Source organism: Cherax quadricarinatus, chromosome 53 (genome assembly GCF_038502225.1).
Source record: "Cherax quadricarinatus isolate ZL_2023a chromosome 53, ASM3850222v1, whole genome shotgun sequence".
Taxonomy (NCBI): domain Eukaryota; kingdom Metazoa; phylum Arthropoda; class Malacostraca; order Decapoda; family Parastacidae; genus Cherax; species Cherax quadricarinatus.
Window position 1 is genome coordinate 19,959,665 of NC_091344.1, and position 18,611 is coordinate 19,978,275.

At 37.5% G+C, this 18,611-nt stretch overlaps 1 protein-coding gene across 7 annotated transcripts in view; it reads left to right on the forward strand.

Moving 5' to 3' along the window:
* The first annotated feature begins 4,967 nt into the window (after positions 1–4,967).
* LOC128692354 (sex-lethal homolog) overlaps positions 4,968–18,611 on the forward strand; it is a 173,703-nt gene continuing 160,059 nt past the window's right edge. For 3 of the 7 annotated variants that reach the window (XM_070096413.1, XM_070096416.1, XM_070096419.1), the window contains exon 1: positions 5,126–5,279. The gene's annotated coding sequence lies outside the window, so the exon portion shown is untranslated. Of the gene's footprint in view, positions 5,097–5,125; positions 5,280–5,461; positions 5,593–18,611 lie in introns of those variants that run through there. The other 4 variants (XM_070096417.1, XM_070096418.1, XM_070096415.1 and 1 more) reach the window with 3 other exon arrangements.

Consider the following 18,611-nt stretch of genomic DNA (forward strand, 5'->3'; position numbering starts at 1 on the left):
AAGTCTTTCTGTAGCTTTACTAAGCCCTACTGTAGATATTTTATCTGGAAGTCTATCTACAATTACTGCATTAACACGTTTTTTCTCATTGCCAAACCTGACAGTTACATAAACAGGTCATACAATTGAGCCCTTTTATCCGAGAGAAAACCAGATACTTTTAAAGTTGTGGGATCTCCCATCTGTACTTTCATACCATCAAGACATTTACGTTTTATGAAAGTACGCTGGGATCCCTCGTCCAATAATGCATTTACATTTTTTGATTTATGCCTTTTATCATCAATTTTTACCTGTAACACAGGTAAGGCTACTTCAGCAAAACCATCATTATTAACATTAGCAGCAATTTTTACATTAGCTACTGTTGTGTCAGGATTGTCAACATTATCATTATTATCAACATTATCATATAGACCCTTACACATGACTATATGGTGTCTTCCTTTGTGACATTGATAACAGAAGTTTAATTAGGCATAACAATCCTTTACGTTGTGATTACCTAAACATCTGATACATCTGTCAAGTTCCTCCAATCTTTCAACTTTATCATTCCATGAATTGTATGCATTGCAATTCTTAGAAAAATGAGTACCCTTGCAGAAAAGACAATCTCTCTTTTTTCTGACTGGTTTCTTATTAACTGGGCTACTCTTAGGAGGGTACTTATTCTTCTTACCTTGTGGAGAATCATTATTTCTGATTCCTGCTACTTGATATGCACCTATGCAACTCTTTTTAGGAAATGAATTTTGATTAACAACATTGGGATAATTTTTCTCTTTGTGAAACTTGACAGATACCTCAGAGTTATTATGTGTTGCATCTTTAAAATGAGTTAGTTGGCTGGTCTGCAACTGAACAATTAATTCTAGTAGACCTAGTCTTATTTCCTCCAGACCAAAATAACCCTTGTGATATTTATTCGAGAGCCATTCAAGTGTTTTACAGCTTAATTTATTCTGTACCATGGCACTCAATAATCAGTCTGAATCCTTCAGATTATATTTATTACTTAAAGTTTTGAGAGTGCTCTCCAGTTTAACTCTAAACTGTTGTAAACCTTTGTAAGTGTGATCTGGAGATTTTAAATTAACAATGAAATTCACTAGATCCAACCTACTTTGTTCTATATTACCATAAGTGACTTTCAACAAGTCATCTGCTTCCTTGTAAGAGTCATTTACATTGGGAAAGGCTTGTATGAGTATGTGAGCATCTCCTCTTACCTGTCCTTTGAGGTAAAATAATTTAGTTACACAGGCTAGATCATTCCTATCATGCACAGCTGCTTTAAAAATTGACCAAAATTCCTCCCAATTTTCTCCAGGATTAAACACAGGCAAACACAATTCTGGGAGTTTTGGCAATGACATATTATTTGTTGGAGCAGACTGACCAACTGCCTGGTTTACACATTTTAATTTATTCAAGGCCTGACTTTTACAAGAAAGAATCTTTTCCTCTAATTCATAATACTGATCTACTTCAGTCTCATCTACACAGTTTACTAACAAATCTCCTTCATATTTGTTGTAATATAATTTGTATGAATCATATCTATTACCTAAAGCATCTAAATACAATTTTAAATCATCAGTATTCACAGTTTCTTGATTCATTAATTCCAAGCACTTATTATATGCCTTGGTTACATGAACTTTCCTAGCCTGTAGTGATGCTTTCTTTACTCTATATTCCACATGTTTGTCTTCTACATTAATTTCCTCATTTTCAGCCATGATGCAATGTATTAAATTCAACTTAATAACACTGATTATGTACTAAATTATACACTTTATAAAGGTAAATAGTACAACTTACCTTTGAATAAATCCCAGCTACTTGAGCTTAGCAATTACATGTAAGAAAATTATATAAATTTTAAATGTACATTAATACAAACCTTTAGCCAAACTTGGCTTATCAAAATTAATATTACACAAATTAATATAATCCTTGCCAGAATATGGCATAGCAAATTAATATTATACACATTATATAATTAGCAACACTTGGCTTATCAGTTACACATACACTGATATAAATCTTGGCCAGAATTGTCTTATTAAATTAGTATTATACAAATACATTAACATAAATCCTAGCCACTTTGGTTTTGCAAATTTAATATTATACACATTACTATAATTAGCTACACTTGGCTTATCCAAATTAATATTGTAATAATTATAATTCACTACACATTAAGTAAATTTGTGAACTTAACATCCACCTCCTTCTGTCATTTCATATATAATTATTAAGTAATTAACTAATTAATGACTTCACTAATTACCTCAGGTTCAAGAAGGACCAACGGGCAAATTAAATGTGGAAAATTGCATTTATCTGAATGTAACTAATTATGTACATAACAGTAAATGATAACAAAGATAATTATTATTTATCAATGTTACATAGACAAGTAGGAATTTGGGACACCTAGGTCGCAAAAAATGTCCCCCTTCGATACCTACCACTGTCATAACCACAAGTTGCTCTGGACCTATTAATTAAATGAAATATACATACACCAAGAATACTGGTAAATATATAAATTTGTGGACTGTATATTAAAAATAAATGGTTATATATATATATATATATATATATATATATATATATATATATATATATATATATATATATATATATATATATATATATATATATATATATATATATATATACACACAATTACATAACAGAAGGAAAATATATCTTAATATCACTCACCAATTTGACTGGATATTAAGTTGTATCATACTCAGAAAAACCTCACTAACTAAATTTATGAAAACACTGGCCAGAATTATACACAAATCTAGAGAGCTTATCTGAGGTTCCTGGAGCTGTCTTGTCCAGTCGTCCGATATCTCAAGTTATGCAGGAATGCATGTCCAACAATTTCGCCTCCTATTTGAGAGGTGTCAGCACAATTTTAACCTCTAGAGCACGAAAAATTCTTCCCATTACACCAACGTTTGTACAAAATTCAAAACCAAGATGGTGAGTCTCTTCTTTTTTTCGATATACTTCTTTTAAAAATACAATATAGGGCATCTATTTACCTATAAATTACCATATTTCCGGAAAATATATGCAGTATTTTCCACATAGGGTTTGAAGCCGATCAGAAGAGGCATTTCCTAGTTATTTAATGAAAGTGAAAAATCGAAATTTATCAATCAAAATGAACGCTGATTTTTTTTGGTAATAAAGTCTATAAACATTGAAAGTTTGAAACCGATCAGTAGAGGCATTCTCTAGTAATGGATCTGATTTCAATGATTCCAAGTTTTTAACTCAGTAAAATGTTAAATTTGTACTTACTCGGACTAAACTTAGTGGGGATCAGTCCTGTTAATGAATATATACATTAATGTTTTCAATTAGATCAGAAGAAGCATTCTTTAGTTATTGAATGTAGATCAGTATCACTAAACTTGTCAAACTGGGACTTCCATATCTCTGGTAGTGACCTGGAGAAGGTTTCGTGGAGTCAACGCCCCCGCGGTCCGGTTCTTGACCAGGCCTCGCCCCGGATCACGACCAGGCCCGGTTCTTGACCAGGCTTCGCCCTGGATCACGACCTGATCAACCTTCAAGTATATCCACCATAATATAATTTTGGAAAAAATCACATAGTTTACACATAAAAGTGACAAATATGCGTCTACGTGTGATACAAAAGTATTGAATATTTGAAGCCATGCAGAAGAGGCTTTTAAAAGCTATCGGACCCATTTCCAAAATCTCGGAATGGGTTATATAGCATCCATCACAGGGCACCTGCCCATTTCAATAGTGGCATGAACCTTGCCCTAGTCACCATACAGCAGCGTGTAAAATTTGAAGCCGATCGGATGAGACTTTCCCATGTTATAAACGAAATAGAAAATTAAGCTTTGGAGGAAAGAAAAAAGTCAAAACTTCAAGGTATGCCTTCGAGGATAACTAAGGGAAATACGGTTGTAGGTTCACAAATACCATTTCTGGGGATAACTGATCTGGAGTATGGAATACATATTCAGTAGAAGTTCTCATGTAGTGTTGATCTACCAGTCATTCTGGTGATAAACACGACTGATATATGTGAAATAGAAACTGCAGTAACTTCTCAGCCCAAACTAAAAATAATATGCTAGATAAGAAAATTACAGTTGTATGTGCTGTAGATTCCCTAGTTAATCGCCTTCGCTGCCCGGTCCCAGATCAGGCCTGCTGGTTGATGGCGTGATCAATCTGGCTGTTTGTTCTAGCAACACACTGTTCAACAGACACACTACTGGACACGGTCATACAATGAATTCTCATTTATATATTTTACACTGAAGTATTTTCAATATGGTCTACAGGACTGTCAAAAACATTATTTTCATCAAGCGAGCTACATTAGCTTTAAATTAAAAAAAACTAATATAACTAAAGATCAATGGGAAATTTTGACCATGTTGACTATTTTTTTTGTTTGCTAGCGATTTATTATATTAATTTATATAGTAAGTAAGTTTATTTAGGTATACACAAATACAGTTACATAGATTATCAAACATAGCAGCATATATGTAGAGAACCTGGGATAACCCAAAAAAAGTCAAGGTAGTAGTTACTGAGTAACTAGAAATTCTCCACATTCTGGGGAGATTCTTTGGGTTAATGCTGTACTAATCACATTGAAAAAAGTATTTTTGAAATGATGATCAGAGTGCATAATGTCTACTGGAAATGAACCATTTTTTTTTTTACAGTTCATTTCCGGTGGAATATCAACATTTTAGGCTGACACGGAAACCTAATACGTAACGTCTTTCCTTTTCTCTGCCCTCCACTCATCACTGCCTCTCATATTTTCGTCTAAAACTCGTCTCAGTTACCTTTTTTAAGTGAATGCACCTATTAAAATTGCTGAAATTTGTCCCAGTGAGAAATTATGAATATTTGACCCAAGTATTTGAAGTTCTTGGCCATGTGAGGATCATAGAAAATTGTCGACCAACCATTCTCTATGATAACAGTGGTGCCACGTCAAAATCAATAGATATTTTTCGAACATTCCTTCATCCTTAATTGGAAGGAGTGGCTAGGAGGTGAGATATAATGCGTGTGTGAGTCTGGTTGAGTGTGTGGGGTTGAGTGTGAGGTTGAGTGTGTGAGGGGTTGAGTGTGAGTGTGAGGGGAGGGTTGGCAGCCGTGGCTCAATGTTTGTGTGCCCCACGCGCGTCTACCCGGCATCCCACCACCCAGACAGCTCAATGTTTTTGTTTATTTAGGCGAGTATTTCAGCCTTTTTTGTTCTGTGTGAAGTGCCGCAGGGTGCCACGGGCACTGCGGCAGCTGCGGGGTAAGTTGCTGCGGCGACGCCCGCCGAGGAAAGGGAGAGATGAAGGCGAGAATGGAGGAAATGTCTTGGCGGGTGGTGGTGGAAGTGAAGGTGCGCGGCCTTCCCTCACCCTCCCGGGCCTCCCTCATCTCCAACAATTCTCCCTCGTTCTCCTTCATTCTCCCTCGTTTCCTTGTTATTTCACCCCAGCGGCAGGATGACCTGTGGTGCTGGGCACATCAGAACGTCGCCCTTGTTCCCTGGTTTGATACGGTGCCCTTCGAAAATTAGCCATAGGGGGGGGGGTGCGATTACCAATTTGTGGTTACCTATTTGTAGCCAATTAACCCAAGGTGATGCGATTACCAATTTTGGAACATTGGACATTGGTAACATGGTTACCTATATGGTATTATGTATTTATAGGTTCAAGTGCAGAGCTGTGCTTGTGGTGTTTTGTCGTCAGTGTTTAATTTTATCATATAATGCTAGGTATGTTCCTGAGGTGCGTATATCTTGCCTCAGAATTCGCCCTGGCTGTAATATAACAATTTGCCTGCAACATTTTGTAGGTTATGGTTGTTTAAAGTAGTTGAATTGGTATTATAAATGTATATAAGGATTTTGATAGTTTCTTACCTTTGTAAAGTAAATGCATTGGCAGGTTGGATTCAAGTAATATATAAATAGTTAATGAGTAATAGTGCTTAAGAAACCATGTTTTTTATTTTTTTTCTAAATATAAGAGAAACATTGGTTAGGTTAGGCTTATTTGTTGGTTGGTTGATCTTTTCAAATCTGGAAAAATTTCTGATCCCAATATCTATCAAATATTTTATTGCCTTTGTATCCATATTTCTCAGAAAATATTGTTGTCAATACTTTAAGATGCATTCATGGACACAGTGCTAAATGAATTTAATGTGCAAGAATATTGATACCACCCATCAAAGCCACGTTGGTACATAATTTACATATATATATATGTAAATTATGTACCAACGTGGCTTTGCCACATTGGTACATATATATATATATATATATTAGGAAAAGTTGGAGGGAGAGGGGTAAAGGAGGTTTTGTGTGCAAGGAGCTTGGACCTCCAGCATGCATGCGTGAGCATATTTGATAGGAGTGAATGGAGACAATTGATTTTTAGAAATTGACATGCTGTTGGAGTGTGAGCAAGGTAACATTTATGAAGGGATTCAGGGAAACTGGCAGGCAGGACTTGAGTCCTGGAGATGGGAAGTACAGTGTCTGGACTCTGAAGGAGGGATGTTAATGTTGCAGTTTTATAACTGTAGTGTAAGCACGCTGCTTGCAAGACAGTGATGGAGTGAATGATGATGAAAGTTTTTCTTTTTCAGGCCATCCTGCCTTGGTGGGAAGTGGCTGATGTGTTAATAAGTATATATTGTATTGTATGTACATATTTAAATAGGAGTTAATGGAGAAGAATGGTTTTTGGGACCTGACGAGCTGTTGGAGTATGAGCAGGATAATATTTTGTGAAGGGATTCAGGAAAATCAGTTAGCCAGACTTGAGTCTGGGAAGTGGGAAGTACAGTGCCTGCACTTATTTTATATATTATATAAATATATTTATATATTATATAGTATTATATAAATATATTTATATATTATATAAATATATGGCAGCCCTGGCTGCCATCAAGAGGGAACTAGACAGATACTTAGTCGGTGCCGGATCAGCCGGGCTGTGGTTCATGCGTTGGACTACATGCAGCCAGAAGTAACAGCCTGGTTGATCAGGACCTGATCCACTGGAAGGCCTGGTCATGGACCAGACTGTGGGGGCATTGATCCCGGGAATACCCTCCTGGTAGACTCCTGGTGTATGCAGTACAATTGCACACAGGCAGTCTTTACAATGCAGAACAAGCCACATGGGGATGGAAATCTTTAGTTCAAGATCTTTCACACTCGTGCATTGTCAAGAGCTACACAATACAGTGGAACCTCTGGTAATGACCGTGTTCTGTTCCAAAACTCTGGTCACCTCCCGATTTGGTCATGACCCGAACCTTGTTTCTCCATTGGATTATGTGTAAATACAATTAATCCATTCAAGACCCCCTAAGTACTGTATGTAAATTTAGTTTTTATAAGCTTTTTAAGCACAAAAATATTTAATTATACCATAGAATGCACGAAGTAATACTAAACTAAAAGTAAAAACCTTGAATAACACTAAGAAAAACTTCAACATCAGAGGAAACTAACATTGCATGAGTCTGTTCTGGACCCCTATGAACCATTTGCTGTAAACAGTTTTTTTTAAGGGACATCTAATGGCTGAGAAGTGAACTCCGTCATTTATCATCCGATTTCTTTCATTTTTGGTGTACGTTAAGAAGCATCTTTCCATCATACATAGCCCAAGTTTCAATAAGATAGCCCCCAAAAAAAACTGAGGAAAAAAATATTTACCAAGCCCACGATGACACTCTTCAAGTCACTTGTTCTGTCTAAGCTGGAATATTGCTGCACATTAACAGCACCTTTCAAGGCAAGTGAAATTGCTGACCTAGAAAATGTAGAGAGAACCTTCACAACATGCATAACTGAAATAAAGTACCTAAATTACTGGGAAAGCTTGAAGTTCCTAAACCTGTACTCCCTAGAATGTAGGCAGGAGAGATACATGATTATATACACTTGGAAAATCCTAGAGGGATTAGTACCAAACTTGCACATGAAAATCACTCCCTACAAAAGCAAAAGACTTGGCAGACGATGCAATGTCCCCCCAATGAAAAGCAGGGGTGCCACTAGCACAGTAAGAGATAACACAGTAAGTGTGATGGGCCCAAAACTGTTCAACTGCCTCCTAGCATACATAAGGGGGATTACTAATAGACCCCTGGCTGTCTTCAAGCAGGCACTGGACAGGCACCTAAAGTCAGTACTTGACCAGCAGGGCTGTGGTTCATACGTTGGACTGCGTGCAGCTAGCAGTAACAGCCTGGTTGATAAGGCCCTGGTCCACCCTGAGGCCTGGTTACAGACCGGGCCACGGGGGCATTGACCCCTGGAACTCACTCCAGGTATGGCAAGCTCTAGCCGGGTACTGGCACTATGAGCAGCTGTTTGTGCACTACCTGCTGATAAAACATTGCTAATCTGAATTTATCACAAGGGTCTTTGTTAGGTGTACACAAACAACAGGAAGTGGAGAAAATTGGTGTGCAAAAAACATGGCATGGAATGTGAGAATTGGCGTGGTTGTGTTTGTTTGGCACCCAATTATGTGTTCGTGTCCAGATGCAAAAATTTGGTGAATTTTTTGGTCATGAACTGATTTGTTCATGTTTGGAAGCATTCATGACCAGAGGTCCCACTATGTATTGTAAGACTAGCAACAGATAGGAGGGAAAGTTCTCTCTAAGGCAAGGCAGAAGTGTATAACTGTTGGGCCGTGCCACCAAGACATGGGCCGACTTGTACCTGAGCATTTCCACTTGTTGGTAACCCCTTTTCCAAGCCAGTATGTATTTACTTGTTTAATTATTAATTCTAATCTAGTTTTAATCATGTGTGTCTTTCTATCTTTTTGATATTTTCAGAACCATTTTGATATTGCTATTATTAACCACATCATCCACATGTACACTTCATTCTTGTCACCCTTCACTACATCTATTGAGGGGAGGGAAGTTTTTAATCACTTAGCATAATAGTGTTTTTAGTTTCGTCAAATGGCTTTTTGTAGTGATCAGAATTAATTTAAATGTTTTTCTCTGTATTTAAGGAGACTGGTTTATTTATTAGTACGTATGGTAACCAGGACTGTACCACATGATCCAAGTGATATCTGACATAGGTAAAATAAAGTTGAAGGATAACATTGGCATTTGTAGTCCAGTGGTACCTTGACTTACGAGTTTAATTCATTCTGTGACCGATCTCGTAACTCAGTTTGCTCATGTATCAAATCAATTTTCCTCACTGAAATTAATTGAAATGCCATTAATCCGTTCCAGTGTAATTCCTGGCTCTCGGGAGGCAGGAGAAAGATACACCTACCATCCGACTTACGACCGAGTTCGGTTCCGAGAAACCGGTCGTAAGTCGAAATGGTCGTAAGTCGAACTTTACTACTGAATATCAACAAAACATTTTTGTAATGACTTTATTTTATTGTTTTATTTTGGTATTTCATGTTTTACTTTACTTTTTATGTTGTTAGTACTGTATTTTATACTTTAAGGTTTAGGATAAACACTGTATACAATACAAATAGTTGTTTATTTCCCAGAAATTTGGCATAAAAAACACGGTCGTAAGTCGAATGGTCATAAGTCGAGCAGGTTGTAAGTCGGATGGTAGGTGTACTTCAAAATAACGCTAATATCAACTCTACGGCCTATATATCTATCACAATTGATCTAATATGACATAAACAATATAAATAACATAGAAACATGATATATACTCTAGAATGAATAAAATATGTCATTATATGATGAGTGGTGGTGGCCACTCCTGAGGTAAAAATAATTATTGCTGTGACCATATCTTTCCATTCTTGCCCTTCTGAGGTCTTATTATAAGAGAAAACTGTGTGTTTGTAAGGCTAACTGAACTAGATCACTAGTTTCATAAGGAAAACACTGAAACAAAAGTAATTTTCTGGTGTTTTTTTATGATTTCATACTTTAATGCAATGGACATCATCCTTTTCTTCTCAGTACTGTTGTACACTTACTTTCTTAGGACCCATGGTTAGAAAAAAGAAATTTGGCAAAATAACTTCACAAAAAGCACAAAATGCTGGGATGTTGGGCAGATGTGGCGTATCTGAAGCACACTAGTAACTCGGATTTTGGCTTGCAACTCAAAGCAAAAAATCGACTGAGCGACTGCCTGTAACTTGGAAAACTCATAAGTTGGGGCACTCGTAAGTCAAGGCGCCACTGTACTGCATATTAGTACTGACTCCTGCTCGGGGACTAGCATATTAGTACTGACTCCTGCTCGGGGACTAACTTATAAGACAGAGGGTAGCGTGTCAGGAGTATATGCTGACTCCTGCTCAGGGACTAGCTTATGATACAGAGGCTAGTATGTCAGGTGTGCATGGAATACTAATGCTGGGAGTGAAATTTTCTACTGTAAAGCTTTTTCTTGATTCCAAGTGCAGCACTCAATTTATGAAAATAGAAAGCTAGTGCTCACTCAGTCTTAAAAAAAAAAATGGCATTAAAAACAAATTTTATTTTTTTCCCTCCCATATTCTATTTAACCCTTTGACTGTCGCAAGCCCCTTTCTGAAACTGTCATTCTGTTACAAAATTTTTTGGGAAAATTTTTTTTTTCTTGTGAAATGATAGAGAATCTTTTCCCGATGGTAATGACACCAAAAGTATGAAATTTGGTCGAAAACTCACGGAATTACGCTCCTGCGAAGTTAGCGGTCTCAGCGACATACGCATCGGCGATTTTGCCGACTTTGAGCCCTGTTTTTGACGAATTCCATTGTTCCAGTTGACCAAACTCATAGCTGTTTCTTTAGAACTCCATTTTTTCTATCGGTTGAGTACAAGAAACCGCCCATTTACCGATTTGAACTACCCAATAAAGCTGTCAGAAATTGGCAATTTGGCCAATTTCTTGCAAATTAAAAAAGATGCCAATTTCAAAATAGGGTCCAGACTAAACAATATAGACATTCTTGGCACTAAAATAACATGCTCTGTTCATTAGTCATGTCTCTAGGCCCCTCTTATATTACTGTTGCTTTCTATTTTGATTTTTTATTCATACAAAAAATACAAAATTTACTGTTATGCAGACTACTGCATTATTGTAAAAATGGTATAAATAATAATAGTGCACTAGTGAAAGAATATTAGACTCCCCAGTTGACGTGTATTGGACGTGTGGTGTGATTTGCTTACTCCTGGTCATTGGTAAAAATCAAACATTTCCGCTACTTTGAGCTCAATTTCAAGGTCGTTTTCATCGTGAAACTAATCAAAATCATTTCAATTTCTCTAATATGTTTTCCATTTTATCATGTGAAACCATGAAAACGAGAATAAAATGATAATACTATATGAAAATACACCTCAAATTCGGTGTTTTAATAAAAAAAAAAACCATTTTTTTTTCTCATTATGCACTGCGTGCTGCAGGATTTTTTTATGTGGTGCACACTGACCACACAGACCCATTCTCTCACATGTGGGCCTACCAGCTTTCTCCTGCTTGATTTGAAGCCGCTAGAATTTATGCGTATTAATACGTCCGAAACACTGGCTCGTAAGACATATATATATGACTAAAACAGTCAAAGGGTTAAACTTCTCTTCATAATTGGATTTGCAAATTTCTGTTGTATCTAGGTACGTAATACAGTATCTAGTACAGTAAACACTTATTTCCATTTTCCCTTGCCTGGAACCCTCCACTTCTCTTTAACTACATTTGCCAATTTTACCCTTATATCAGGAGTTAGCTTAGATGATTCTGTGTCATTGAATCTTTGAGACTGTTGCACCTGCAGTGTTTTAAGAACTTGATAGAGGATACTTCATTAGGCATACTGGACCATGTCAAGCAGGTTCTACTTTCAGACATTCTTGACTCGTTCATTTAACTTAATTTTAAATTACTGTACCCTAGCTTTGTATCATTGAGGCTTCTTGGCAGTTTGTTCCACTTGTCTCTGTTGCCAAACCAGTGCTTATTGTTTGCTCTTATCAGTCTGAATTTATAAAATGTTTATTCATTTTTTGTATTGGATAGATATTTTTAGCACCTTGTTTGTATATCCTTTATTGTTGATCTAGTGAATAATCTCTCTTTTAAACATTCCCCATCTATACTTGTGACTGGATAAGTATTTTTAGCACCTTATTTGTACAGTGAAACCCTGGGTTTTGGCTGTAATCCGTTTCAGGAGCTAGGCCTAAACGCGAAACTGCCGAAAGGCGAAGCAGTGTTTCCCATAAGAAATAATGTAAATAAAATTAATCCGTTCCAGACCCACAAAAATATTCACAAAAAAATGCATTTTTAAATAACTATAGTTTTACATACAACACAGATAAATATATATACGTATAATATAGATAAAGTTTAAATAAACATTTAAAATATCATTTACTTACTTACAATGGCCGAAAAAGCAGGCAAAACCCGAAGCGGCTGATTCCCAGGGCAGCTGAAACCCGGGGTTTCACTGTACATATATTCTTTGTCAGTCTAGCGCATAATCTCTCCATCTATACTTGTGACTTAAGATAAGATAAGATTTCGTTCGGATTTTTAACCCCGGAGGGTTAGCCACCCAGGATAACCCAAGAAAGTCAGTGCGTCATCGAGGACTGTCTAACTTATTTCCATTGGGGTCCTTAATCTTGTCCCCCAGGATGCGACCCACACCAGTCGACTAACACCCAGGTACCTATTTGCTGCTAGGTGAACAGGACAATAGGTGTAAGGAAACGTGTCGAAATGTTTCCACCCGCCGGGAATCGAACCCGGGCCCTCCGTGTGTGAAGCGGGAGCTTTAGCCACCAGGCCACCGGGCCACCTGTAATTGAAGAGTTCTTTCTCAAAACCTTGGCTGAGGTCAGACTGTTTCTAGAGTATACTAAGGGAAAATATTTAATTCATAATTCAATCTTTATTCTGCAAATCTTTTTTTCAGAAAGTAATGAAAGTAAATAACGAATCTGATAAGCATGTGGAACTTGATAATAATCCTGAATAGGCCAAAATGTCATTAAAGGTTTCTTTTCCAAATTAACAGTTAGTTATGAATTGTTCCAGCCATGATATTGACAAATTCTTATTAAGTAACAAGAATTTCACAAGTTGGCTACACTTCAAACTTGTCTTTTTATTGCTAAATGTATATTGAGCAATAACCACTTGGTGTGAAAAATAAGTGAGGGGAAATACTGAGGACTGTTTTACAAGAATTAGCATGCAATAAAATTACAGGAAAGGTAAATTAAAATCTCAAGAGTGTTTTGCTAATAATAAAGTTGTACTGCACTGTATTCTTCACAACTCAAATATAGTTTTGTACTTTATTACTTCAATTACTTCTGGTCAACCAAACTTGTTGCCAGTGGTTCACAGCCCTACATAACCATCAAAACCTGGCTAATGTGGCACATTCTGCAGGTACTGGCTCAGTTTTTCCTTGGAAATTCCTGCCTGTGTTCCAGTAAGTGTGAAACTGCAGCCTATAAACATTTTGTCTGTATTACAGATATGGAAACAACCGAACATGAGAATAAAAGCTAAACTATTACAGGGGGTGAGAAGTTATCTATTTGAAAGGAAATATGAACAGTGATGAAAGTAAAACTGGTGTGTTGTGGAAATGTCATCATAAGTGCCACAAGAAATGGTGCTTGATCTGGTGATGTTGTAATTTATTTAAGTGACTTAACAGAAGGATTGTGAAACTACTTTATATAAATATGTTTGTGGATGTGCAAAATGAATACAAAAAAAATCATTAAATTCTAGAATGGAGGCTTTGATAGATTGAGGGATCAATTGATGATAGAAAGAGAAAGTCATCATGAACAAAAGATACAATAGTTCCCTGAAGCAATGATTTCCAAGGTTGTGTCCTGAGCCAAATTAGGGGTGTGAGAGTTCCTCAGGATTGTGAAGATTCCTGAAATTATTTTTTATGCAACTTGAACAAATATGGGTGTGTAGTTATTTTTTCCAAGCAGCAGGATCACTGAATGGCTTGCTATGCTGATTGCCCTAATGGGACCTTCAGTCACAATTGGAGAGTGTGGGGTTTTGTATGCAAGAGAGAGAATCTTGATGCTGTCAACAAATGATTTTCCTTCAGGGGAACTGCTATGGTGCTGGTGAAGGGATTTTGAGCCAGAGACTTGGAGCTACCCTTCCTCTCCTTGGATTCAGTCCTATTATCTCACCCTTGTGCTTTATGACCCTTACATGAATGTACTGTAATAATAATCAAACAGACCTTCATTGGTCTGGAGGATGTTATTCATATTGTAAAGCATGTTGAATTTGTTGTTATCCGTTAAGACCCTCTTGAGGTTTTCCAGGAACACTTGATAAATTTACAAATTGAGATCAGTGTTTTTCCCAAAATGGAACTTTAGGAGCAGAGCTGGGTAAGAAGTGCTGTTGATTTAGAAGTTATAAAAGTGAGAATGATGTTGATGGATTACAAGAAAAACTTGCTGGCCTTCAGGAAAGTAAAGTTTTGCTAGAGGAATTTGCTAAAATTTCTTTGTCAGTTCTAACTTGCCTCACAGTGGGCAGTGTTGATAGAAAAACTTGCGTATCTTGGAAAGAAAATGACAAAAAATTTACATTTACTTCATCCTCGAGCTTTGTTTTCAGAATTAACATGGTACACATTCAGATAGTGTGAGTACCACAGAAATTTTATTTCCTCCCAGACATAATTAAACACTAAAAAGCAAAAATAAAATGCAGTGGACCTCCAGTTTTTGTCCGGTCTGGATATTGTACAATTCAGTTTTTGACCACTTCAGTGAATTTTTACCCTGGGTTTCGTACATCTGCTCGGAAATCATCCATTTCAGATGCATCCGCCTGGGCCGCTGATATGTTCGTGATACTAACACTAATAATAATCACTCTTGGGCACATTAAATGTCTTATTTTAGGTTAATACAGACATTTTTCATTAATCCATCTATGATATTTTCTTCCAAATTATATAGGAAACACGTTACATAGCATATAAACTTGCCTTTGTTGCTCGTTCACTAAGTGTCCCTCTAGTCTTGACGCCATAGTAATAACCCTAATACATAATAATAATCACTCTTGGGCACATTAAATGTCTTATTTTAGGTTAATATAGATGTTTTCATTAATCCATCTTTGATATTTTCTTCAAAATTATATAACAAACACATTACATAGCATATAAACATGCAATGTTTATATGCTATGGAGGTATGCTAGCCAGGCAGAAGGAAAACATTACGTTTTCTCTGGTCCAGCATCAGAGAAAATGTGTATGAATCTGCGTTGGCCCAGTCACCGCCCTTGATACATAACGCTTTTGTTTACAATTCTCGGAATGAATTATTCATTAATTTTCCCTTTCTTTATGATGGCATCTAAAGGTAGTTGTTAGAAACGATTAAACTCGGTGAACATAGTATGTCGATGGTAATAATATGGCTCTGGGCCGCATTAAATAGGTATATAAATAGCCCAGGCGGACTACATAGTACCAGCATCTACTGGCTACATACACCTGACTTCCTGCAAATAAGTACTACTCGCCCTACATTAAGACTACAAATATTTTAAGGTAAGTAATGTATGTACTGTGTATGTATTTTACTTTTTATTTTGTTTTTAATGCCTAGTTCTATTACTAACTTAATATAAGTTAGTGCAAACTTGACAGCCCTATGCCTGTTGTGGAATCTATTGTGGCTTCAGGGAAGTCCATGGGGTTTGGATGTGAGTGGCGAGGATGTGGATGAGTTGATGGATGACCACAAGGAAGAGCTAACCACTGAAGAGCTGCAACACTATAGTTATTCTCTATAAAATGTATTTTTTGTTAATATTTTTGGGTGTCTGGAACGGATTACAGTGGTTCCTCAATAATTGTCCATAATCCGTTCCTGGAAGTGGGACTATTATCGAAATAGACGATTTTCGAGTATTTTCCCCATAAGAAATAATGTAAATGCAATTAATCCGTTCCTGACACCCAGAAGTATTAAAACAAAAAATTTTTTTACATGAAACATAGATGTAGTACATAAACAATACAATGGCACATGATGAATGAAGCATTAACAGAATAACACTTACCTTTATTGGCGATTCTTCTTAGTGTATGGAAGACTGGAGAAGGAGACAGATTGGATTATTTACTGTTTGGAATGGGAATCCCCTTCCATCAACACCTCAGGTACCAATTACTTTTCTGGGGTTACTTCTCTTCTCTGTTTCTTAATGCCACTAGGACCACCTTGAGAGTCACTGGAGTCCTGTCTCGCAAAAAAACTGTCCAGAGAGCTCTGTTTCTGGCGTCTCTTTAAAACTTCCCTAAAATGGGCCAAGACTCTGTCACTGTACAAGTTGCCGATATGGCTTGCAACATCCTTCTCAGGGTGATGTTCCTCCATGAATCTTTCCATCCTACCCCACATTTCAAAAATCTCCTTAATTTCTGAAGAAGGCACCTTCTTCCATCTCTCTTCCTCCTCCTCTGCAGCAAGATTCTGAGCTGCGATCTGTTGCTCTTCCTGCTGAAGATCTTGCAGCTCCTCAGTGGTTAGCTCTTCACTGTGGTCCTCCACCAACTCTTCCACATCCTCCAAACTCACATCCAACCCCATGGAACTCCCCAGTGCGACAGTAGAGTTCACAACTGACATAGGCTCGTCAGGGGCTGCCTCAAACCCTTCAAAATCCCTCTTGTGGACACAATCTGGCCACAATTTTCTCCAAGCAGAGTTCAAAGTCCTGGTAGTCACTCCCTCCCAAGCCTTACCTATAAGGCTTATGCAATGGAGAATACTGAAGTGTTCTTTCCAAAAATCTCTTAGGGTCAAGTGAGTGTCTTGAGGTTACATTAAAGCACCTTTCAAACATTGCTTTGGTGTAGAGTTTTTTAAAGTTTGAAATGACTTGCTGGTCCATGGGCTGGAGGAGAGGAGTGGTATTCGGGGGCAAGAACTTTACCATGATGAACCCAAACTCCTTTAGAATTAGGTCATCCAAGTTTGGAGGATGAGCAGGTGCATTGTCCATTACTAGGAGACACTTGAGATCCAATTTCTTTTCCAGGAGGTAATTCTTCACACTAGGGCCAAACACTTCATTGAACCACTCAACAAAAATGTCCCTTGTGACCCATGCCTTATTATTAGATCTCCAAAACACACACAATTTACTCTTCATAACATTGTTTTTCTTGAACACTGGGATTTTCAGAATGGTACACTAGTAACGGTTTCACTTTGAATTCTCCACTAGCATTAGCACAGAACATGAGCGTCAGCCTGTCTTTCATAGGCTTGTGTCCTGGCAGTGCCTTTTCTTCCTGAGTAATGTAGGTCCTCTTTGGCATTTTCTTCCAAAAGAGGCCTGTTTCATCACAATTGAACACTTGTTCAGGTTTCAGTCTTTCAATGTTTATGTACTCCTTGAATTCCTGCAAATATTTTTCAGCCGCTTTGTTGTCAGAACTGGCAGCCTCACCATGCCTTACCACACTGTAAATAACAAAAAAGGCACAATACCACACTGTGTATGCCAGTATGCTTCTTAAATCTCTCAAACCAGCCTTTGCTGGCCTTAAATTCACTCGCATCGCCACTAGTTGCAGGCAATTTCTTTACCAAATCGTCATGCAACTGCCTAGCCTTACAAATAAGCGACATCATAAGACTATCTCCTGTTAATTGTTTCTCGTTTATCCACACCAATAATAACTTCTCAACATCTTCGAGTACTGGTGATCTCATTTTTGTCAGCATACGTATTTACCCCTTTGCAACAACAGTATCCTTGATTTCCTTTTTCTTGGTTATGATGGAAGATATGGTTGTATGGGATTTGTTATACATCCTGGCCAGTTCGCCCACACGTACGCCACTTTCATATTGTTCAATGATTTTTTTTTATTATTATCACACTGGCCGATTCCCACCAAGGCAGGGTGGCCCGAAAAAGAAAAACTTTCACCATCATTCACTCCATCACTGTCTTGCCAGAAGGGTGCTTTACACTACAGTTTTTAAACTGCAACATTAACACCCCTCCTTCAGAGTGCAGGCACTGTACTTCCCATCTCCAGGACTCAAGTCCGGCCTGCCGGTTTCCCTGAACCCCTTCATAAATGTTACTTTGCTCAATGATGTTTTTCTTAAATTCAATCGTATTTCTCACCTTTACCAAAGGCTTGGCACTAGGAGCTTTCTTTGGAGCCATGGTAGCTTATTTAACACTTGCAAGCATTAAAATCAATGGAATATTATGAAATACGTATTTCGTTGGAGCAAGTGAGGGGACCGTCGCTCACTGGTAAACAGTGGCACACTGGCTGGGAAGGGAAGGCCCAGGCTGCTGGGCCTTCCCTTCGAAATAACAGGACTACAGTGGACCCCCGCATAACGCTATTAATCCGTTCCTGAGAGCTCGGTGTTATGCGAAATTATCGTTATGCGAATTAATTTTCCCCATAAGAAATAATGGAAATCAAATTAATCCGTGCAAGACACCCAAAAGTATGAAAAAAAAT